This window comes from Choloepus didactylus, chromosome 1 (assembly GCF_015220235.1).
Source record: "Choloepus didactylus isolate mChoDid1 chromosome 1, mChoDid1.pri, whole genome shotgun sequence".
Taxonomy (NCBI): domain Eukaryota; kingdom Metazoa; phylum Chordata; class Mammalia; order Pilosa; family Megalonychidae; genus Choloepus; species Choloepus didactylus.
In genome coordinates, this window is record NC_051307.1 from 159391696 (window position 1) to 159414461 (window position 22766).

Genomic DNA, 22766 nt, shown 5'->3' on the forward strand with positions numbered 1-22766 from the left:
GGCTCGCCCTTATCCCCTCCCTTCTCTCCCTGACCCTGTTCATGCCTCCAACTGTGTAGGGTATGGGGGACACTGTGACTGGGATTTGTTTTTCTAAATAAAGTTAGAAATGTGGCTAAAAAATAACAATAACAATAATGGAAGAAAACTGCCAAAATTTAATGAAACATGAATATGCACATTCAAGAAGCCCAAGGAAACCCAAACAGGGTAAACTCAAAGAGTATCACAACCAGACACACAGCAATCAAACTGTCCAAATGCCAAGAAGCAGCAGAGATATCTGAAAGCCGCAAGAGAAAACCAACAAGGTATGTACAAAGGGGTCTCAATAAGACTAGTGCCAGTTTCTCATCAGAAATCATACAGGCAAGAAGGCAGTGGGACAAAATATTTAAAGGGCTGAAAGAAAACAATTGTGAACCAAGAATTTCATATCTGGCAAGATTTTCTTACACAAATGAGGGAGAGATTAAGACATTCCCAGATAAACAAAAGCTGAGGGAGTAAGTCATGACTAGATCTGCCCTACAAGCAATAAAGGGAGATCTTCAGACTGAAAGGAAAGGATACTGGACAGGGGATCAAAGTTGCATACAGAAATAAAGACCTTGAGTAAAGGTAACCATATAGGGAAAGATAAACACGAGCACTATTGTATATTTTGGTATGTTACTCCACTTTTTTTTTACTTCTTCCAGGTTCTAAACTGCAAGGGCATAAAAAGTAACGATAAATCTATGCTTCTGGACATACAATGTATAAAGACAGAATTTGTAACAAGTACAACAAAAAAGTGGGGGGACAGAGGGATATATGAACAGTATTATATTTTACTGACATGAAGTTGGCATCAAATCAAACATGATCATTATAGATTGAGGATGTTAAATTTTAGCCCCATGGGAACCATAAAGAAAGTATATGAAAAACATATTCAGAAAGAAGTGAGAAAGAACTCAAAATGGTCAATACAAAAAAATTAAAGAAATATGAATGCAGGCATTAACAGAAGATTTGAGGGTCAAAAAAAGTATAATATTTACATAGAGAAAATAGCAAAATGGCAGACGAAATTCCTGCATTACCAGTAGAATTCTTTTATGAGGTTTCAGCCCTGCCAAGAGGAGACTTTGATTTGGGAGTTTCTTACTGGAAAATATTTGTGTTCAGCTACTCATGGTCTGTCCCCTCAATCATGGTCTGTACCCTCAAAAAGGGGTAGACTCAGCCCAGAGACAAGCCTTGGATGATGATGTCACGCAGGTCATGGAAATAATCAACATTAACACAAAGGGCCAGAGAGTGTCGATTTTAAGGATATACAGTATGGTTATCATCGTGTTAACCCCAGCTATGGGGCTGAATACATCCCGGATTTGCTGCTCCTCTATAAAAAGCACAAAGGCAAGATGACATTTCTATGAGGAAGCATGCATATCTATAGCAGACCTTCAGCAAGATCCAGTTCATGAGGTTTGGCACAAGGAAATGGATGCCAAGGAACTGGCCAACAAAATTAACAAAGAATCTGGACCCTTATCCTTTCTCTTGAACTCCCTGAAGAAACTTGTTTAATTTCAGCTCCCTGGATCAAAAAACAAGCCACAAAAAATCCAAAGATAAAAAGACAAATATTTTGATTCCTTTGTCTGGACATTTTGATAAGTTTGTGAGATTCATGGGAGACTTTGAAAAAACATGTCTTATTCCAAATCAGAATGTCAAGCTTATTGTTCTGCTTTGCAGTTCTTACTCCAACCCTGACAAGACTAAACAAGTTGAACTAATGAGAGATTATTGCATTAAGTATCCTAAAGCTGACATGTAGATTCTGCCTGTGTCTAGAGAATTTTCCAGAGCACTAGCCCTTGAAGCAGGAACTTCCCAGTTTCACAATGAATCCTTAATCTTCTTCTGTGACGGTGACTTCGTATTTACTACAGATTTCCTTCAGCAATGTCAAGCAAACATGGTTCTGGGCCAGCAACTATATTTCCCAATTATCTTTTGCCAGAACGATCCAAAGATTGTTTTTAGCGTGAAAGTTCCCAGTGACAACCATTTTGCCTTTACTCAAAACCCTAGCTTCTGGAGAAGCAATAGGTTTGGCATGACTTGTATTTATAAGGGAGATCTTGTGTCCAAGTAGGAGGCATCAATATTTCCATCCAAGTCTGGGGGGCTCGAGGATGTAGACCTTTTCAACAAAGTTGTTCAAACAGGTTTGAAGATGTTTAGAAGCCAAGAAGTAGGAGTAGTCTACATCTACCATTCTGTCTTCTGTGACCCCGATCTTGACCCTATACAATACAAAATATGCCTGGGGTCCAAAGCAGCCACATATAAGTCTACATAGCAACTGACTGAAATGTGGCTAGAAAAAAAAACAATCTAAGTTATAGTAAAAGTTGCAACAATAATGGCTCAGTGACGATAGCCTAATGTCCAGCTCTGCTGGAAAAGACATTTTTAATTATCTAATTTATTTTCTTAAAGTTTTTTGTTATAATCAGTTTTTGAAGTCCATACAAGGATATATGATACACGCAATTTTCTTACAAAGGATTCCTTTAAGATTAAAATTGAGCTTTTTGAACAAAAATGTGATCAATGTTAGTCTTTGAACATATCTTCTTGCTGAACATTATGTAGCAGACCTACTTGATCATGACTTGAAACATATCTGATGGACAAAACATTTTTCTACATTTCCTTTTCAAACTCATTTGCTGCAGTCCAATGGCAGAAATGGTGGCTACTCCTGTAAAATATTATTACAACAGAAAACAATCACTGGCAAATGTTCCACTATGACTGTTAACATTGCACAGATTCTACCATTTGTCTTTTTTTACAATGATTTTTATTTTTTAAAAAATCCATTTTGTGTTTCAGTTGTAAAGTAAGGAAATGTGCTCAAAGCCATATTATCATCTTAGAAGAGCTTTCCAGAGTTGATTATTTCCCCCAAAACTGTACTTCCTGTGGTCCTGTAGGTATTAAAGCAAGGGGAGTAAGGAAAGCAAAATGTGCATGGCTCGTCTCGTTTTATAGACTAGGGGTCACTGGTTTTGCCTAAACGGACCTGGCAATAAATTCCAAAGAGGATTTGGCATTTTCTCTCTTCTGGGCCCTTCTCTTTAGAGGGTAAAATGTTAATATTTAGAATGGCAAAGAAGAATGAAATCTAATGTATGCAAGCTCAAAGAAAAAAAAAACACCCTGATGAAAATATTGGGGAAAAATTTGTACCCTGTTTTGTTCACTTCATCTGTGTCATATTGATGGAGGTGGTTATTTCCTTCTTTAATTTGTTTTGTTCTCTCCTTTGTACCTGAAGTACCTTTATTTAATATCCATTGTTTTGAACTCAGTGATTTCTGGAGTATCTGTCAGTTATTAGTATTTATGTGTATCGGGAGTGTGTACTCACTATTCAGTACGTGTTATTTGCAGTAAACTTATGTCCAAAGATTTCTTTTTGAAAATGCTCCCCTCCTTAATTTTATATTCCTTACTGTTTTATTAAAATATTAAGTGTTCGTTGACAATTTTGGTGCTCATGTGTTTAGGGGGACAAAAGTAAAATGAATCTGTCATTACATCAGAAAGTTTGTTTTAAGCTCACAGATCAAATGTATCTAAGTGAATTATTTTTTCATTTAGATTTCAAACAATGATAGGATTGCTATTTTAATATATGTCCCTGGAGATCTGCTTATCTGTAAATAGCATATTGCTCATTTGGAAAAATATATCAGTGAACAATAAAAATATCAGAGTGGAAATGAAAGAAATAGAGATAACAGAGAGAATCAACAAAACCAAAAGTTAGTTCTTTGAAAAGACCAATAAAATTGGCAAAACTTTAGCTAGACTATCAAAGAACAAAAGAGAGAAAACACAAATGATTAAAATCAGATATGAAAGTGGAGACATTTCTACCCTACTTTAATAAAATGGATTATAAGAGGATACTACGAACAACTGTATGCCAACAAATTAGATAACCTGGATGAAATGGACAAATTCCTGGAATCACACAAACTACCTACACTGACTCAAGAAAAAACAGAAGATCTTAAAAGACCAATAACTACTAAAGAGATTGAATCATTAATCAAAAACCTTCCCACAAAGTAAAGCCCAGTACCAGATGGCTTCACAGGGGAATTTTACCAAACAATCCAAAAAGAATTTAACATGCATCCTGCTCAAATTCTTCCAAATTACTGAAGAGGAAGGAACCCTCTGTAACCCATTCTATGTGGCCAGTATCACCTGAATACCAAAGCCACATAAAGGTACCACAGGTGCAAAAAATTCTCAACAAAATGCTAGCAAATGAAACCAACAGCATACTAAAATAATTTATACACAACGATCATGTGGATTTTCCCAGGTATGCAAGAGTGGTTCGATAAACTTAGGGTGGTCACTGCCTAGACTTCCCTGGAGATCGGGAAAGTGATTAAACTAGAGGAAGGGGTAGCAAAACACAAGATGGAATTTAACAAAGGATTATGAATACTGAATCTTCATATAATTTTTTTTCTTAGTTGCTGGGATATTAGAATAGCTAGAAGGAAAGAACTGAAACTGTGGAACTTAAACACACAGCATCCTTTCAAATTTGTTCTATAGCTACTTGTTAAATTGTGATTTGAAATCTATATCTTTTTGTACATATGTTATATTTCACAATAAGGAAATAAACTATGGTACTATAACTTTTAACAACTTTGGAAATTTCCTATGTAATTACTTGTTAAAGCATACTTTGAAAGCTATTACCTTTTTTGTATATATATTTCACAATAAGGAAATAACTGAAACTGTGGGACTGTAACCTATAATATTCTTTGAAATTTGTTCTCTAACTACTTGTTAAATTTCAGTTGGAAAGTTATCACATCTATGTATATATGTTATATTCTACAATAAAAAATAAGATAAAAAAAGAGTGGTGGTTCAATATAAGAAAATCTATTAATGTAATATACTACATTAACAGAATGAAGGGAAAAAAACCATGATTATCCTGATTGATGCAGAAAAGACCTCTGACAAAATCCAACACCCCTTTCTTGACAAAAACACTTAGGAAACTAGGAATAGAAAGAAACTTCCTCAACATGATAAAGGGCATATATGAAAAAACCCACCACTTACAGCACACTCAATGGAGAAAGACTGAAAACTAAAATCACGAACAAGACAAGGATGCTCACTGTCACTATGTTATTCGACACCACACTGGAAGTTCTAGCCAGAGCTATTAGGCAAGAAAAAGAAATGAAAGATATTGCTATTGGAAAGAAAGAACTAAAACTTGCAGACGGCATGATTCTACACATAGAAAATCCTGAAGAATCCACAAGAAAGCTACTAGAATTAATAAATGAATAAAGCGGAGTGGCAGGGAACAAGATCAACATGCAAAAATCAGTTGTGTGTTTTTTTTTTTATAAACTAGCAATGAACAATCCAAAAAGTAAATTGAGAAAATCATTCCATTTACAATAACACCAAACAAAAGAATAAAATATCTAGGAATAAATATAACTAAGAATATGATAGACTTTTACACCGAAAACTACAAAATATTGCTGAAAGAACTCAAAGAAGATCTAAGTAGACAGAAGGACATTCCACATTCATGAATTATAAGATTAAATATTTAAGATGGCAGTCTTACCCAAAGTGATTTACAGATTCAACACACTTTCAATCAAAATTCCAATAGCCTTGTTTGCAGCAATGGAAAAGCCAATCATGAAATTTACATGGAAGAGGAAGAGACCCCAAATAGCCAAAGCCTTCTTGAAAAAGAAGAACAAAGTTGGAACACACACACTTCCCAATCTTAATACTTATCACAATAATCAAAACAGCATGACACTGGCACAAGGACAGACATTTAGAACAATGGAATTGAACGCAGAGGTCAGAGATAAACCCTCACATCTATGGCCAACTGATTTTTGACAAGGATACCAAGTCCACTAATGGGGAAAAAATAGCCTCTTCAACAAATGGTACTGGGAATATTGGAGCTCATATGTAGAAGAATGAAAGTGGACCCCTACACCTCACACTATATACAAAAATCAACTCAAAATGGATCAAAGACCTAAATGTAAGAACCAGAACTATAAAACTCATAGAAGAAAAAATAGGGAAGCATCTTCAGGACCTTGTTTTAGGCAATGGTTTCTTTTACTTTACAGCCAAAGCATGAGCAACAAGAGAAAAAATAGATAAATGGGACCTCATCAAAATTAAAAGGTTTTGTGCCTTAAAGGACTTTATCATGAAAGTGAACAGACAACTTACAGAACTGAGAAAATATTTGGAAACCACACATCTGATAAGGTTTTAATATCCTAAATATCTAAAGAAATCCTACAACTCAACAACAAAAAGATAAACACCACAACTAAAAAACAGGCAAAAGACTTGACTAGACATTTCTTCAAAGATATACAAATAGCCAAAAAACACATGAAAAAACGTTCAACATCATTAGCCATTTGGAAAATGCAAATAAAAACCATAATGAGATACCACTTCACAGCCACTAGAATGTCTATTATTTAAAAAAAACACAAAAAATAACGTGTTGAAAAGGATATGGGGAACTAGGAACACACTCATTGCTGGTGGGAATGTAAATGGTACAGCCACTGTGGAAGACAGTTTGTCAGTTCCTTGGAAAATTATGTATAGAATTACCATATGACCTGGTATTCCCACTTCTAAGTATATACCCAAAAGAACTGAAAGCAGGGACTCAGATATTTGCACACTAATGTTCATAGAAGCATTATACACAATTGGCAGAAAATGGTAGCAACCCCTGTGCCCATCAACCGATGAACGGATAACAAGCTGTGGTATATACTCAGAACAGAATAGGAATGTAATTCTGATACATGAGAGAACATGGAGTAACCTGAAGACATCCTGAAGAGTGAAATAAGCCAGACAGAAAAGAACAAATATCTTATGATCTCACTGATATGAAATAGCTAGAATAAGCAAATTCGAGTCAGAAACTAGAATATAGGTTAAGAGAGACGGAGATGGAGGTAGGGAATGGGGAGTTAATGCTTATTTGATAGAGAATTTCTATTTGGGGTGATGGGAAAAGTTTTGGTAATGTATGGTGGTAATGATAGCACAACACAGTGAACTTAATTAACAGCACTAAATTATATACTCAAATGTGGTTAACAGGAAATTTTAGGTTACCTATATGTTACAATAAAAATTTTAAAAATAACCACAGGATTGTTAATATAAACAAAAAACCCTAATGTAAACCATGAAGTATTGTTAATAGTACAACTTTAATAATGTTTTTTCATCAGTCATAACAAATATGCCACACTAATGCAAGGTGACAGTGGGGGGGAGGAGGAAATATGGGACTTCTATTTTCTGCATGCTTTTTCTGTAAACCTATGACTTCTTTAATATATATATCCCAAGAAAAAACAATCCCTGAGTGGTACATATGACAAGCAGACCCAAACAGCACAACAGATATTTAGAAAATGAAACTGACACTGGAAACACTGCCTACAAAAAGCAAGCATAAACTTGTTGTTTGAACCTAACCATACTGATGTTTGCTAATACAACAAAATCAACATTCTTGATATGATTTTAACAGGATCCAAAGTCTCACAATATAATATACAACATGTCCAGGATACAATGCAAAATTACTCAAATACCAAGAAATAGAGAAATCTGACTAATTCTCAAAGAAACATACAACCACTAGATGCTAACCAAGAAATGAACCAGATGTTGGCCTTATCAGACAAAGATGTCAAAACAGGTTATACAACCATGCTGCATGAGGTAAAGACAAACACCCTTGAAACAAATGAGAAAATAAATCTCATCTGAGAAATAGAAACTATTAAATAGAATCAAATGGAAATTTAAGACCTAAAAAACCCACAATATTTGAAATAAAAATTTCACTGGAAAGGCTGAATAGCAGAATTAAGATGATAGATAAATTCATTTGTCATGGCTACTGTAACAAATAAACATAAACTGGGTGGCTTGAAACAACAGAAATTTGATCTCTCCCAGTTCTGGAGACCAGAAGTCCAAATCAAGGCATCAGCAGAGTTATAACACCTCTAGAGGCTTTATAGTAAAATTCATTCATTACCTTTTCCAGCTTTTGGTGGCTACATCACTCCAATCTCTGCCTTTGTGGTCACACTGGGTCTTCTCCTTCTGTCTATCAAGTCTCCCTCCACCCCACTCTTATAAGGACACTTGTCATTGGATTTAGAGCCCAACTGAATAATCCAGGATAACTGCCTCTTATCAAAGTCCTTAACTTAATATCTTTTGCCATGTAATACTAACTCTTTTACTATATAAAACATTCACAATTTCCAAAGGTTAGGGCATGGACATCTCTTTTTTTTGGGGGTGGGGCACTATTTAGTACACTACAATAGAAGAAAGACTGAGTGAACCTGAAGATATCTCCATTTAAAAACAGTGCAGTCTGAAGAACAGTGAAGGAAATTTTTTGGAGGGGAAAAAAAAAAAAACAGCTTCAAGGACCAGTGGACAATATCAAAAGGGCTACTATTCATATATTTGGAGTCCCTGAAGGAGAAGAGATTAGATAAAATGGCTTAAAATTTTCCAAAGTCAGTGAAACATATAAATTACAGATTCAAGAAGCTAAGCAAATGTGGTACTGGCGTAAGAGTAGACAGATAGACCAATGAAGTAGAATTGAAAGTTCACACATAAACCATCACATCTATGGTCAATTGATTTTTGACAAGGGTGCCAAAATCATTCAATGGGGAAAAAAGTTTCAACTAATTGTGTTGGGACAATTGGATATAACACATGTAAAAAAAATGAAGTTGGACTCCTACCTCACAACACATTAAAAAAAAAAAACTCAAAATGGATCTTATATTTAGTTCTAAATATAAGAACTAAAACCATAAAATTCTTATAAGAAAAGGAGGAGTAAATCTTCATGACCTTGCATTTGACAATGGATTCTTAGATACACAGTACATCCATACAGTGGAATATTATTCAGTCATAAAAAGGAATGAAGTTCTGATACATGCTACAATGTGGATGAACCTTGAAAAACATATGCTAAGTGAAAGAAGTAAGACTGGAAAACTCACATGAGTCCATTTATATGAAATATCTAGAATAGGTTAAGTCTAATGGGACAAAAAGACCAGTGGTTGCAAAGAGCTGAGATGAGAGGGAAATGGGAAGTAACTGCTTAACGGGTATAGAATTTACTTTTGGGGTGATGAAAAATGTGGAACTAGACAGAGATTAGAGTTGGGTTGTCCAACAGATGAAGAAAAATCTTGAAAGCAGCCAGAGAAAAATAACACATTATGTACAGGGCAGTGATTCTCAATAGGGGGTGATTCTGTGCCCCAGGAGATATCTGACAATGTCTGGAGTCATTTCTAATTGTCACAACTGGGGTAGGGGTGTAAGCACTACTGGCATCTAATGGGTAGAGGTCAGGGATATTGCTCAACATCTTACAATGAACAAGACAGCTTCCCAACAACAAAGAATTATGGGCCCAAAATGTTATTAGATGAAAGCTTGAGAAATCCTGATGTAGGGGGAAACAATCATAAGACTACAGATTTCACATCAGAAACCATGAAGGCCAGAAGACAGTGTAAGCACATCTTTAAAAAGCTGAAATAAAACAAGTGTCCACTGAGAATTCTATATTCATTAAATGTACCCTTCAGGAATGAAACAAAATAAAAGATATTCTCGGATGAGGGAAAACTAAGCAAACTTGTTGTCAGCAAACTGGCTCTAAAAAAAGAAAGAAAAAACACTACAGGATTCTCTTCAGGCTAAAACAAAAATGACAACAAAGGGGAACCTGATACTTAAGGAATGACAGAAGAGAAACAAAAATGGTAAAGAGCTGAGTGAATATAATTTTTCACCCCTTAAATTTTTAAAAACAAGGCTCTTGAGAGAAAAAATTGTAACGTTATTGTGAAGGGTTTCAATGGGTGCAGGTGCAAATTATGTGACAATTATTATATGAAGTTGGGAGGGCAATGGGACCTATATAGTTGGAAGACCACATTTTATTAAAGTGGTAAGATAGCTCTAAAGAGACTGTGAAAAGTTTAAGTGTGTACAATGTATTATAATCTCTAGAGCGATCATTAACAAAATAGGACTAATAAATACAGCCAAAAGCAACAGATAAGTTTCAATGGACACTAAAAAAACACTAAAAGAATCCAAAATGAAGACAAGGAAAAGAAAACAGAGGGCAAAAAAACATAAAACAGATAACAAATAATAAATTTGTAAACCTAAATCCAAAACATCAATAATTACATTAAAAAGGATCTAAACATCTTAATTAAAAGACAGATTATTCAGACTGGATTAAAGAACAAAATCCAACTGTCTATCAGGAACTGATTTTAAACATGATGATACTGACAGATTTTAAAAGAATTAGAAAAGCTTGCAGATCTTATGGTCAACATGTTCTCCCTATTGCTCTCACCTTACTGCAAGAGGCCCTCCCATCATCCTGTCCTTGTAATAAACCTTTCAAATAAGTCTCTCCTTCCTAAGTCTACATTTGTTTTTCATGTGACAGTATGAGCACATGCAGTTTTCCTCCTCCAGACTGACCTCCCCCACAAACAACTCCCACTTGTTCATAAAGACAAAGTTTCAGCATAACATACTCAAGAATCTTCCTTTTCCCACTAAGGCTGGGCTAAATAACTCTTCTCTTACCACCACAGCAATATATTCACAACATTCTCACTGTACTTGCCAAGCCATATGGAAATTATTTTTAACTTCTGTAAGGTCCTCAAAGGCAAGTGCTACTGCCATACTTTCATCTCCCAGAGTCCAAGCCTGCACTTGGTGCTCAACAAAATGTTGAAAAGAACCAGAATATTCCAGGTTCTTATGATCTCAAAAGATTGTGCAACAGCCTCATAACTGATCTCCCAGCCTACAAGGTACTCTCACTGCAATCCATATTCCAAACAGCTGATAGGTGAATATAAATAAAGCACTGCTCTGATGATTTTCCTGCCTACTTAAGGATCTATAAAAGCTTCCTAAGGTTTTATGAAGATTTATGACATATAACCGTCTTTTCTCCTACAATTGGTCCTATCTTACCAAACCCCCTCTCCCACCCCCACAAAAAAGTGAAAGGATCATGCAAACACTAATCAAAAGAAAGCTGGGAGACTGGCCAGGATACAGTCCACTGAGAATTAAATGCACCACACCTCTTTATACCAGTGGGGAGCTGAAGACTTACAAGCACCACCTGCTGAGCAGGATAGGAAAAGCACCGAGTCTAGAGGCTTCACAGGAAAGTCGGATAACCTGCTCCTATGGTAAACTTGATACTGATTACATCTTCCTCCTGAGACCTGGGCCTGTGTGGTCTGGAAAAATCTGATTGGGGTAATCAAGGAAACCAGATGCTCAGACAACAAAAAATTTCAAGTCACCTTAGGAAAAACAAAGACATGGCCCAGACAAAGGAAAAAACTTACACTTCAACTGAGATAGAAGAATTGAAACAACTAATTAAAGATCATGAAACACATATGTTAAATCAATTCTAAAATCAAATCAACAAGTTGAGGGAAGATATGGCAAAAGAGATGAAGAATATAAAGAAGACACTGGGTGAACATAAGGAAGAACTCAAAAGTTTGAAAAAACAACTGGCAGAACTTATGGTTATAAAAGGCACATTAGAAGAAATGAAGAACACAGTGGAGGTATACAGCAGCAGATGTGAGAAGGCAGAAGAAAGGATTCATGAACTGGAGAACAGAAAATCTTAAATCCTACGCACAAAGGAATAGACAGGAAAAATACTGGAAAAATACGAGCAATGTCTCAGGGAGTTGAATGACAACATGAAGGGCATGAATGTGTGTGTCATGGATTTCCCAGAAGGAGACAAGAAAGGAAAAGGGGCAGAAAGAATAATGGAGGAAATAATCACTGAAAATTTCCCATCTCTTCTGAAAGACATAAAATAACAGATCCAAAAAGTGCAGCATACCCTAAACAGAATAGACTGAATAGACCTGCACCAAGACACTTATTAATCAGATTATCAAATGTCAAAGACAAAGAGAGAATTCTGGAAGCAGCAAGAGAAAACAATCCATCACATAAAAGGGAAGCTTGATAAGACTATATGCGGATTTCTCAGCTGAAACCATGGAGGTGAGAAGGCAGTGGTATGATATATTTGAGATACTGAAAAAGAAAAACCGCCAACCAAGAATTTCATATCCAGCAAAACTGTTCTTCCAATATGAGGGAGAGTTTGTGAACAGGATACCTGCTCTATGGGAAAGACTAAAGGGAGCACTCTGGACAGATAGGAAAGGGCAGGAGAAGATTTGGAGCACAATTTTGGGTGATGGTAGCACAATAATGTAAGTACACTGAACAAAGATGACTGTGAGTAGGGCTGAAAGAGGAAGGTTAGGGGCATATAGGATACCAGAAGGAAGGATAGATGATAAGGACTGGGACTGCATGACTTAGTGAAACCTAGAGTGGTCAACGACTGTGATAAAATGTACAAATATGTTTTTGCATGAGGGAGAACAAGTGTCAACTTTGCAAGGTATTGAAAAGGGGCTGGTATTGAGGAAAAAATACAATCAATGCAGACTGAAGTCTATAACAGTTAACAGTAACATTGTAATATGCTTCCTTTAACTGTAACAAAGGCAATATACCAAAGCTAAACACCTGTAAGAACGGGATATAATGGAGGGTATAGGATCCTTGGCATTGGTGGTGGTGTCTGACTTTTTTATTGTATTTTTATTTTAATTTTATCTTTTCTTTTGTTGCTTTTTAGTTGTCATTTTTTCCTTCTTTTTCTTTTGTCTTTTTACTTTTTTCGCCTCTTCCTCTTTCTTTGTGTAAGAAATGGAAACGTCCTTCTATAGACAGAAGTGATGAATGCATAACTACGTGATTATACAGAGAACCACTGATTGTTTACTTAGGATGGAATGTATGGTACATGAATAAAACTATCTAAAAAATAAACAGAGGGAAAGAAGTGTTGGAAAAAATGTGGAGAGAGGGATGTACCTAACCACCGTTGGTAGGGAAGTAGAATGGTACAGCCCATCTGGAGGGTAGTGTGGTAGTTCCACAGGAAGCTAAGTATGGAGTTGCCATATGGTCCTACAACCTGGTTATTGGCTATTTACTTGGAAAAACTGAAAAGAGGGACACAAAAGGACATTTGCACAGTGGGGTTTCTGGTGTCGGTATTCACGATTTGCAGTGGATGGAGGTGACCTAAGGATACATCGACTGATGAACGGAATGGTAAACTATGGTATACATACAATGAAGTACTGAGCTACTACAAGGAGTGAAGTCGTGAAGTGAATGGACATTGAGGACAGTATGTTGGGTGAAATAAACCAGAAATGAAAAGAAATATATTGTATTGCCTAACTAATATGGATTAATCATAATGTGCAAACTCTGAGACCTGAGCCTGAGAGTATAGGTTATCAGGGGAAAGCTTACTGTAAAGGTTCCTAGATTGTAAGGTATTATGGCAGTTACATCTATTCCTGAGTTGTAATGGCTATTTCTAAATTTTGAGATGCTGAGCTCCTTGTGAATAACCTGTTAAGTCCCTGGAACTTTGGGTATCTGTGTGACACCTGAGATCCAGAGCCAGAGTCTGGCCCCTATGAATGTCAGCATTACCCCATACAGCAAATGTTAAGGAGTCTGAAAAAAGAGATCAGATTTCAATTAGAGATATGAACGAAACGGACTTGGTTAGGACTAAGGTAAATCAGACTGAAGGGTAGAGGATGATATTGACTGTGTTTTAATACTTCAACTTCTGTGTAAGACCAAAGGAAGAGACGATTATTAGGTGAAAAATCTATATTATTTGTAACATATCATATAATTTAACCTGTATGGTCAGTTTATTCAAACAACATAATTACATGGATCGTTGAATAGGGAAGGGAATCTGGTTGGTTTGTACAGGCTAGTGTGAAGCTCCAATACACCCCAGAGTAATCTGGGCAGAGAAAAAAAATGTATTTGCAAATTCCCCTTGAGGGACTGGGAGAAAATGTGAAAATATGAAATTTCCCCACTTGGGTAATTAATGATATTCTCACAAGCATTGGAGACTACCAATTTGGAAGGCCGAGCCCTCGATCTTGGGGCTTGCGCCCTTAAGAAGTTTGCTGCTGCAAAGGAGTGGCTAAACCTACTTAAAATTGTGCCTAACAGTTACCAGCCCCAGAGAATCTCTTCTGTTCTCAGATGTGGCCTCTCTCTCTAAGCCAACTTTGCAGGTAAACTCACTGCACTCCCCACTACGTGGGACATGACTTCCAGGGGTGCAGGTCTCCCTGGTAATGTGGGACATGACTCCTGGGGATGCGCTTCACCCTGGCATCATGGGATTGAGAAAGCCTTCTTGGACCAAAGGCGGAAGAAAAAGGAAACAAAATAAAGTTTCAGTGGCTGAGAAATCTCAAATAGAGTCGAGAGGTTATTCTGGAGGTTATTCTTATGCATTATATAGATACCCCTTTTTAGTTTTTAGTGTATTGGAATAGGTGGAGGGAAATACCTGCAACTGTTGAACTGCAATCCAGTATCCTTGATTCTTAGAGACAATCATATAACTATATAGCTTATACCATGTGACTGTGTGATGTGAAAACCTTGTGGCTCACACTACCTTTATCCAGTGCATGGACAGATGAGTAGAAAAAAGGGAGACAAAAAATGAATAATGGGGGAAAAAGGAGTACGAGATGTTTTGGGTGTTATTTTTTACTTTTACTTTTATTCTTATTTTTAGGTTTATTTCTTGGAGTAATTAAAATGTGCAAAAAATTAACTGCGACAATGCACAACTATATGATGACATTGTGAAGAACTGGTTATACACTTTGGATGACTGTATGGTATATGACTATATCTCAATAAACTGCATTTAAAAAAAACTACAATGGATACCACTTCATACCCACTAGGATGGCTATTATTAAAGTAAAAGAAAATAACAAGTATTGGCGAGGATACAGAGAAAGAAGAATCCTTGTACATGGTTGTGAGAACATAAAATAGTGTAGCCACTGTGGGTAACAGTTTGTCAGTTCCTCAGAAAATTAAACACCAAATTACCATATGGCCCTGCAATTCCACTCCTAGGTATATACCCAAAAGAACTGAAAGCAGTAATTCGGTCAAATGTTTGTACACCAATGTTCACTGCAGCATTATTCATAATAGCCAAACAGTGGAAACTACCCAAGTGTCCATCAACAGATGAAAAGATAAATCAAATGTGGTATACACATACAATGGAATGTTATTCAGACAAAAAAAAGAAAAGGAATTAATTTCTGATATATGCAACATGGATAATCCTTGAGTACATCATGTTCAGGGAAATAAACCAGACAAAAAGTACAAATATTGTATGATTTCTCTTACTTGAAATACTGAGACTATCTAAGCACTTCATAGAGGCAGAAAGCAGAATAGTGCTTACCAGGGGTGATAGAAGAGGGGAATGGGAAGTTACTGCTAAATGAATATTTTTGGTTTAGGATGATGAAAATTCTCTGGATTTATAAAGTGATTAAAGTTACACAGTATTTTCAATTACTTAATTTCAAAAAACTGTTCCGTTAAAATGGTTTAAATCATTTTTATGTTATGTATATTTTACCACAATTTAAAATAAATAAGTTTTTTTAAAAAGATGCTCGAGTGGCTATATTAATAGCTGACAAAGTAGACTTCAAGATGAGGATAATTACCAGGGATAACCAAAAACACAAGATAATAAAAGATAATTCCATCAAGAAGATATAACAATCATAAATATATATGCACAATCAATCCTTATTATTTGCAAATTCTATATTTGCAGGACTGTTGTGGTACTTTTACAGTCATTCAGGAACATGCGCAGAGCAGCAAAAAGTTTGAGTTGCCTGACATGCATATTCCCAGCTGAGGTTAAAAAAGGGGATGCTCTGCCTTTTTGTTTCAGTTCTCATATATTGAGAGCCACATTTTCACATTTTCTTGGGGGTTTTTTGTTGATGGTTTTGCTGTTTAAAATGGTCTCGAAGCACAGTGCAGAACTACTTGCTGTCTAGCATTCCTAAGTGCAAGAAGGCTGTGATGTACCTTAAGAAGAAAATACACGTGTTAGGTAAGCTTCATTCAGGCATGAATTATAATGCTGTTGGCTGTCAATTCAATTTGAATCAGCATCTTTTAAAGAGCTCCAAATATCTGCCCATCAATGAGATTTATGATTTAAACTTGCTTAAATTTATGTTCAGAGGCTTTAATTAAATGTTGCTCTAAAATGTTCAGAAGGCAATGATACAGTTTCTAGATGGAGTTAAAGGGGTGGGGTGGTGGGAGGAGTCTCTAAAGGACAGGAGAAACAAAGAACTTCCTAGAAAATCATTGTATGCAAATTTAAGGAGGAAGCAAAAAGTATAAAGTGTTTTTAAACAGAAACAAACATAAAACAAGATTATTGATTGGCTGAGGAAATGTGATCAGAGGCTTGCAGGAACCTAACCCTGTATTTCCCCTATGAGCAATCACTGGTCTGTTACACATTTTTACCCATGCATGATTTTGCATCATCATGCAATATAAATTCACTGAGTTACAGTTATCATCACACTTCATATATCCTCTAGAAACCCTCTTTGTTTGAGAAAAAGGAAAATAACATCTCACTATTACGAAAAGAGTTTTGTCCTTGTGGACCCCTCTAAAAGACTCACTTAAGGGACATTTAAAGAATTGTTAATCTGAATATGTGGATAATACCAGAACAAACACCTAAAAGCACATTCTTCCCCAATCTACTTTTACAAATTCATTAAGGGTAGATACATACTAAGACTAACACTGTCAAATCATTTTATCACTCTTGCTGTGTATGACTTGTAAACTCTGCAAGGGGGCACTGTCTGCTATATGTACAAGTCATGACCCTTTTTGACAAGCCAGTTATTATATTGAGAGAGAAGTAAGGAACTAGCTAGTGGTAGAAGAAATTTTCTAATGGAGAATCTCCCATGCTAACACAAACACAATTTTAGAATCTGTTGTAACTTTTAACACAGAACTTGACAGTTTCCTGTTTCTGATAAAAATCAGCAAAGTGACAATACCCAAGTGACTAACTCCGGAAGTTTGGGTAGGTTGTAGATCTCTCAGCAAACAATAAAGGGGGAAAATCTTCAAATAACTAACTTTAATATGCTGTAAGTAATACAAAAGGTTTAGGCAGCTCATAAGATGATTTTATTCTATTGAATTTTTTTTCCAAACTGATTGCAAAACTATGTATTGCCACATGATCTTCAATATCGCCTGAGAAAACCAAAACCCCAAGTAAAGGCTGACAACGCAGGTAATGCGACTGGGCTGGAGCAGACCAGAATGTGGTTTTTACCCGGCCAACTGCTGAGGGCGGGGGGGGTGTGTGGGGGGGTGGATGGAGAGGCTGTGCTTAGACTCAGCAGGTGAAGGCTGGGGCGTCCTGTCAGGACAAGGATCGGGAGAGGCAACACGTGATCTGTTCAGACCTTCCAGATACATTTCACCATCAAGTCTTCTTTCCTCTGTGGGAAGGGGGGTAGAGGAAAGGCGCCTTTCCTTCCCGGGAAGCTATGCTGCCCATCAGCTCGTCCCATGTGTAGCTCTTTTCTTCTTTAAGAATGCTCACATGATTCTGTGAAAAATGTACAATGTTTTATACTGTAGAATGTAGGGGACCTAGAGATACCAATTAGTGGAGGGGGAATGATAATCTAGTAAGAACAGATAAACTATAGAGGGTAATCTCAAGGTTATGGGAATGCTCAGGAATGATTATGGTTTGTAAACTTTCTTGGATATAGTAAGATCATGTTGGAAGCAATAGAGTTATTTTAGGTTTTTTTTTTCTCTTATTCCATTGTTTTCTTAGGGGTTGTTAATTTTCTTGGGGTATGGTAGGAACATGTTGGAAGCAATGTAGTTATTTTAGATTATTTGTTTTTCTTACTCCTCTGTTTGGACATGGTTTATTAATTTTCTTGGGGTATGGTAGGAACATATTGGAAGCAAAGTAGTTATTTTAGGTTATTTGTTTTCCTTAATCCACTGCTTTGTTTGAAATGTTGTGGGGTTTTTTTGGTTGTTGTTTGCCTGTTTGTTTTTAATTTTTTGATAAACAAAGTTAAAAAATTGAAAAAAAAATCAGTAGAAAAATGGGAGTAAAAACTAAATGACAAATAGGGTGGGATGGGGGGATGGTTTGGGTATTCTCTTTTCACTTTTATTTTTTATTCTTATTCTGATTCTTTCTGATGTAAGGAAAATGTTCAGAAATAGATTGTGATGAACGCATAACTATATGATCATACTGTGAACAGCTGATTGTATACAATGGATGACTGTATGGTTTATGAATATATTTCAATAAAACTGAATTAAAAAAAAAAAAAGAATGCTCACATGACGCTGCTCACAGAAAATTCCATAATCTGCAAAATCACATCTTTCTGGGGAACTAGGGGTGATGTTTTTTCGAGTTCCCAACATGTACAGGGGCAGCAGACACATTTTTGGTGGTGGGCTCCCAGCTGTGTTCCAAAGAACTCTTCAATGAAAATCTCTGAAAGCATTTTTGAGGCACATGGCCTCTTGCTCTAGCTCTTTTACCCGGGCCTTAGTATTTGCTACAAACTCAAGGTCAGAATCAGGGGAACTACACTGTCTCTGGACGGGGATAACTCATGTTCCTTGGTATAACCGTAACTGCTCTGATCTTTTCCTGTTCAAGAGGAGTCTCAGGAAATCACCGATATCACCATTGTGAGATACCATCCTGCCTCCTATCTATCTGCTGGCAGAACGATCAATCAAAGGCGGCTTGGAATGGCGGTATACTTCACTCTCTAGACTGTCCGGGTTTGTTTCAACTGCAGCTTTAAACTCATAATCTGCATATTTAACCTCTTTACACAAGTAATCTAATAACTAGGCCTTTACAGCTGTTTTTCCAGAGGTTGTTTGTGGGTTTCAAACTCCTTATGCTCAAGAGCTATATAGCATTTTCTGCTTTTTTAAATTCTTTCTGGAAAACCACAACATGGTTGGCTTATGCGGCTTGAGACGCAAGTTTTCACTTCCACTCTCTTCCAATTGTTTAAGTAATTTATTTTGTGCCTGAAGCTCCAGTTTATCTTCTTTTAGTAGTGAATAATCATGCATCTCTTTAACTTTTTTCATTCAGCAAATGGTTTTGTTTTGTTATTGCCAAAGACTGGGATTTGACAGACTAACTCATGCTCAAATTCTTTCAGGCAATTTACACATTGAGTGAGTTCTTCCTTTTTTGAATTAACTGAGAACTCTTCTTGCAAATGCATTGCTTTTTCTTTATTCTTTCTTTCTTCTTCTATCAGTCTATTAGTTGTAGTGATGTATTTTTCCTTTAGTTCAAGTTGATACTTGAGAAGTTGATTCTTGAGCTTTTAGTCAAAGGTCTCCTCCAGATTCTCTATACTAAGCTCCTGCCCTATAAGTGCATCAGCCATGCTTTTAATTTTTCCTTCTTGTAGAATCCAATTCAAAAGCTTCAATTCTTTGCTTCAGATCTGCTTCTCTACTTCTTAACAAATCTGTATCTTTTAGGAGTATCTGCCATTGGGCATAAATTTCTTTTGTTTCAATCTCCTGGTGCTTTTGAAGTTTCTCAAGGGTATTCTCTTCCCGATAGTAAGGGCTTCCAATTTTGCTTGGCAAGCTCTCTCAAATTCATTCTGGTCAGCTAATTGCTTCTCAGACTTTCTTTTCTCTTCCATTCTAATTTTTCCTTTTTCAGTATCTTTAAAATACCTCAACTTTGAGCCATTTCTAAGTGAAGCTGTTGTTCTATTTCTCTCATATTCATTTAACTTTCCTTCTAAAGATTCTAACTTAGCATGCTGACAATAAGCATCTGCAAACTGATCATCAATAAGCTGAAGCTTCTCAGCAAGAGAGTCTCTGCTAGGAAATGTTGAACTTGTCTGAGTTTCCACGTCACAACTCTCTTTAGCCTGATGATATTCTGTCGACTCTTTTAAAAACTGAATGACACAACCTTTTTGGTTTTCTTTAACAAATCGTGAAACCAGTGATTTGTAGAGACTGGATTGGGGGTTGACTTTAATGAGTTGTAATAGCTCCTGCACAGTAAACACCTCTTCTTTTGCCAAACCACTTTCTGGAAAGAAAACAGAAAGGGAATACTCATAGCCACATCTTTGTAAGTGATCTGCCACTAGACAGTTGGAAGCACCTATTAAGAGGCCACTCCCTTCCACTGGAATGGACTGAGGCTGCAGTTTTCCGCTCAAAACAGGGTGCATCAATTGATGAATCAGCTGCTTTCTAAGTTGGATCTTGAGCGTGTCCTGTATACCCCAATCCTTAAGTATCTGGTAGAGCCTTTTGCATCTTGACTCAAAACATCAGACTTGGGGGCTACGTTAGACTGGAAGAGAAAAGGTGTTAATGAATTACCTGGCGGGAGAAGGGGATGTGAATTTCTAAAACAGATCCAAAGCCTCCAGGGAAGCCAGACGCTGCAGAGCTGGGAAAGGGCATTCCATTGAATTTTTAAACCCTACTATCTTATCAAGTAATTTTAATTTTTGAACACAATTCCTAATAAAATAACATGGACAAAAACCCCATTAATGGGAAAAAAGAACTGCAAGCTACTCATAAATACAGGCTATTTAAAATAAAGGATTTTCTGAAAGTATAGGTCAAATAAAATGCCATCTGACCTATCCACTTTTGAAAATATCACTGAAATGGACCCCAACATGAGAAAGCATAAAATAACCATAAAGGCAAAAGTTCTACATATACCAGAATTCATTCACTTATTCATTCAACAAATGTTTATTAAGTACTCATTACAGACTATGAAGGCAATGAGCTAAGGACTGAGAGTAAAGAAAGATATATCAAACAAAAATCCTGCTCTTAAAAAAAGTCTCACCTATTTTATATCTTCAACAAACTCTGTAATGCCTTATATGTGAAGAATCCTTAAATTACAATAAGCTGAACCAAGATCATATTAAGAACATATTGCCACTCTATAATCTGAAGAATATTACATTTTATATTATCTAAAGAAGTCATTTTATGTTACTGATAAAGTGAAAGTAATAATCTGACTAATATTGCTAAATTATGAGCAATTGTGGTATAAAGCACCAACTATGAAAAAGTATAACATACATAAAGAATTTAACGCCATAATTAAAGACAAAAACATGTAGCACACTAAATGAACTGTCTAATCCTTATTATACCATATGGTAAATTAAACATAAATGGCAAACTGGCCTCATAATCTACTGAAATTATTTTATATGCCAAAGTGAGTTTTTAGTTTTTCCTTTTAATTTTTCTACATGACCTATCATCAGAAAGTCAAGAGTTTTCCCTGACACTATAGAGCTTAATTTTCATTGCATAAATTCCTGTACTACAGTCATTTTCTCAAAGATCTGAATTGGACTCCCCAAAGCTAGTGCTGATGTTCTCTATGTCACTGACATGGCTAAAGGCTAAGGATCACTGCATTTCTTTCCATGCCCTCCCCACCTCCAATCCTTTCTTAATCTCTCTCCATCTCATCCTCCCCCATTCTCTTACACAAGTCTTCAACTGCACAGTGGTCTTGGTTATCTTAAAATACTAAGATATTAGTATTTCAGACAGAAACTTCTGAGCCAAGAAGGTTAGGGGTCTCTCTGCCCAGAGAGGAGTACCAATAGTTTTCAGGAATGGGCTTCGAAAGATCCAAGGCAAAGGGGATGAGAAAACTGGCAGAGCAGAGAGAAAAGAGTAACTATGAATAGTCAACTAGACTCAATGCATCTAGGAATATCAAAATAGGACATAAAATACACAGGCTGGTTTTAAAAAGAAGAAAGAGTGAAACAAATCGTCAGAGATGATCAAACAAGATGGGACTCCAGGTCCAGGGATCACAGCTAGAAAAAGGTGGGGACATACTATTCAAAAGGCCTCCAAAAAGTATGAATGACATATCAGAGACATTCTTAAAAGTAGCCTGAACAATGGACTTGGAAAAGAGAAAAGATTCACAAGGGACAAGTAAAAATTAAAATGAATTTAGATCATTTATAACTTTGCTTATGCAATTTCTCTTCCACGAATTTATCCTACTCAGATATGTGTGAAATTATGTCAGGTTATAAACTGCTACATTATCTGTCAATTGTAAAAGACTAGAAGAGCCTAAATGTCCATCAAAAGGGGACTGATTAAATAAAGTTATGATACGTATGTAATGGAATACTTTGCAACCACAAAACATATTTTTATGTATTACGAAAATATCTCTAACCTATATAATTCAGAAAAAATATCAATATACATAACAGTGTGGTTAGCACACTACCATTTGTGTAAAAAATTGGATGGTCACAAGAAGGAGTAGGAGTGAGACTTTTTGCCAAATATTCCTTTATACTTTTTAAATATGTAACTACATAACACAGCAGCCCTGGAAACTCAAAGACAATGAAGCAATGCCTTCAAATTTTAAGTGAAAATTA

General features: G+C 36.1%; 1 protein-coding gene and 2 pseudogenes across 3 annotated transcripts in view; 1 reads left to right on the top strand and 2 right to left on the bottom strand.

The window, feature by feature from the left end:
• Positions 1-22766, bottom strand: part of NCK1 (NCK adaptor protein 1) — a 104760-nt gene that overhangs the window by 54808 nt on the left and 27186 nt on the right. The gene's annotated exons all lie outside the window — the stretch shown is intronic.
• LOC119526246 lies at positions 175-2445 on the top strand (annotated as a pseudogene).
• LOC119540304 lies at positions 18588-20806 on the bottom strand (annotated as a pseudogene).